The 3,280-nt window shown below is 41.0% G+C and overlaps 1 pseudogene; it reads right to left on the bottom strand.

Annotated features, from left to right (window-relative positions):
- Nucleotides 1-2,992, bottom strand: part of LOC102845390 — a 42,050-nt pseudogene extending 39,058 nt beyond the window's left edge.
- Nucleotides 2,993-3,280: the final 288 nt, after the last annotated feature.

Here is a 3,280-nt window from a genome sequence, read left to right as displayed (position 1 = left end):
TCAGAATCCTTGCCTCCAAAGAGCCGCCTGGCTTCACCCTCTCCAGGAGGAACTTCTTTGTTCTCCTAGCGGTCCATGGTATACTTAATATTCTTCTCCAGCACCACAGCTCAAAGTCATCAACTCTCCTTCTGTCATCCCTAGTCATTGTCCAGCTCTCTGATGCATAGCAAGTAATTGCAAAAACTATGGCCTGTATCAGGTTCACTTTAGTCTCCAGACTGGCATTGTTGCTATTCAATATTTTGGAGAGGTCTTTGAGAGCAGACTTTGCCAATGCAATTCGTCTTTTAATTTCCTGGCTGCTGCTACCAAGAGTGTTGACTGTAGAGCCAAGCAAACTGAAGCTGTCAAAAATCTCAATCCCTTCATCATCTATCATGATGATGCCAATTGGCCCAGCAATGAGAATCTTTGTTTTCTTAATGTTGAGCTCCAATCCATATAGAAGGCTGAAGTCCTTAATCTTCTGCAGGAAGTTCTTCAGGTCCTCCTCCATTTCAGCAAGCAGGGTTGTGTCATCTACACAAGGCATATTGTTGATGAGTTTTCCTCCAATTCTGATGCCACACTTTTGCTCATATAGCCCAGCCTCCTGGATAATCTGTTCCATGTATAGATTGAAAAGATATGGAGATAGTTCACATCCTTGATGCACACACTTCCCGATTTTGAACCATGCAGTATTTCCGTGCTCTTTTCTAAGGACTGCTCCCGGTCTAAGTACAGATTTCACATAATAACAATCAAGGGTTTTGGGTTTCCCATTCTTCTCAAAGTCTGCCACGGTTTGTTGTGATCCACACAATCAAATGTCTTTGCATAATCAGTGAAACACAGATAGATATTCCTCTGGTACTCTCTGCTTTCAGCCAAGATCCATCTGACATTAGCTATAATATCCCTAGTGCCACAGCCTCTTCTAAATCCTTGCTGCACTTCAGGCAGTTCTCTGTTGATGTTGCAGTCGTTTTTGGATAAGCTTCAGCAGAATCTTCCTTGCATGTGATCAATGATACTGTTAGATAAATCCACACTCTGTTGGATCACCTTTCTTTGGTATAGGAACAAATATAGATCTCTGCCAGTCATTTGGCCAGGTGCTTGTCCTCCAGATTTCTAGGCACAACTTGGTGAGCACATCCAGGACAGCAACTGTTTCTTGAAATATGTCAATCAGTATGCCATCAATTCCTGGGGTCTTGTTTTTTGCCAATTCTTTCAGAGCAGTTTAAATTTCTTCCCTCATCACCACAGGCTCTAGCGCATATGTTGTTTCATTAAATTCTTTGTCCACCAATTCCTTTTGGTACAAGGACTCTCTATACTCTTTCCATCTTCTTTTAATGCTTCCTGAATCATTTAATATTCTGCCCAAAGCATCCTTAAGTGTTGCAGCTCAAGGTTTGATTTTTTTTCTTCAATTCTTTTGGCTTAAGAAATGCCAAGCAAGTTTGGAACTTTTGATTTTCTGATTCCAGCTCTTTGCACATTTACTTTGTTTTCCTGCACTGCCCTCTGAAATCTTCTGGTCAACTCTTTAATATCTTGATTTCTTCTTTCTGCTTTGGCTTCTCCGTGCTCCATTGCAATATTTAAAGTTTCTTCTGACATCCATTGGTCGTTTCTGCCTCCTCTGTCTTTGTAATGACCTTTTGCATTCTTCCTGGATAATATTCTTTACATAATCCCACAGCTTAACTGGTCTTTGCTTATTGATGCCCAAGGCCTCAAACCTGTTCCTGGCATGTTTTGAAATTCAGGTGGCATAGACTCAAGGGCAAATTTTGGTTCCTGTGGACTTGATTTTCATCTGCTTCAGTCTGAACTCTCATATGAGTAGTTGGTGGCACTCTGTTTTAGGAAGCATCAAAAAATGAAAGGAATACACTGTCACTGTAGCAAAAAACTTAGTTGACAGAACCATTTCAAGAAGTAGCATATAATAACAAATCAAAGTAATGAAAGAAGAAGTTCAAGCTGCACTGAAGAGATTATAAAGTAAGGTTCTAAGAATTGAAAGAATATCATCTGAGAAGAAACAACAAAGAGATGCAGCACTGAACATGTTTAATAGGTTGTAGCAAGAAAATGCGGAAGGCAGACAGCAACCTACAGTGACCTACCTAGCAGTGAGCCACCTAGAAGATAGTTCTGCAGGCCCTCGGACTCTGGGACTTCTGCCTAGTAGGGGAGAAGGACTTAGGGCAGTTGCTCACCATTTCTCAGCAAGGTAACCATTATGTAACAGTGAACTAATCATAGTCATTGGTGGAGAAAATGCTAACACTTGGGATGCTATGACACACTTGGAATCTCAGAGCAAAAGCAAAGGTTGCCTAAGTGACATAATTTTTACTATAGAAAGAACTGGACATAAAATCTGGTGCTGTTTTTTGACTGAAGAAAGGAAGAATAATAACCTGTACAAGAATAATTCACCATATGAACATCAAGAATTCCTGCACCTTGAAAATGCTCACAACTGAAGGGCCCTTCACAGCCTCTCCCGCTTACAGGGTTATCAATTGTACAAGCACTCAGTGGACCTCCACTCTTATGAAATCCTCTCTCATTTTCAGAGATCATTGGAGTCCAGTCTGCAGCCAGTGGGGAGGAGACTAATGGCAGACCCTTAGATCATTTTCAGAACCCAAGAGGCCTGGTCATTGACAAAATATCTGAAGTGTACAAGATGCTTCAGAAGAAACAAGACTTAAGTGAGCCTACAAAGTAGTCCATTTCATTCCTGGTTTTGCAAGAGATTCTGGAGTCTGAAGAGAAAAGAGAACCTACCAAGCCTTCATGATTCAGAAATATTAAGACTTCAGTCATTAAAGTGACTAGAATGCTCAGAAGTTGCTCAAATGTGTCATGGCATTGGAGGCATATTGTGAAGCTTCGGGACGAGCACTGCCACCCTGAGTGCCTCATGTGAACCGACTGTGGCACCAACCTGAAACACAAAGGCCATTTCCTTGTGGAAGATCATATCTGCTATGAAAAGTAGTGCCAATTAAGATTCATTCACAAACTGCATAGGCAGATGACAGAAACTTGTCAAAATGAGGACAACGGGAATTTTCCGCTACAGAAGATGAAAGGCTACTGCCTACAATGTAGATTATATCTCAACATCAAGAAAACAAAATCCTCACCACCAGGCCAATGGACACAACTGGGCTTGATGGAGAAAATAATGATGTTGTCAAGAATTTTGTCTTACCAGGATTCATAATCAACACCATTGGTTCTAGCACTCATGAAATTAAAAGTCATG

The sequence above is a fragment of the Elephantulus edwardii genome, unplaced genomic scaffold (genome assembly GCF_000299155.1).
Source record: "Elephantulus edwardii isolate Elephantulus edwardi_28Jun2011 unplaced genomic scaffold, EleEdw1.0 scaffold00237, whole genome shotgun sequence".
NCBI lineage: Eukaryota > Metazoa > Chordata > Mammalia > Macroscelidea > Macroscelididae > Elephantulus > Elephantulus edwardii.
This window is presented reverse-complemented; position numbering and strand designations above follow the sequence as displayed.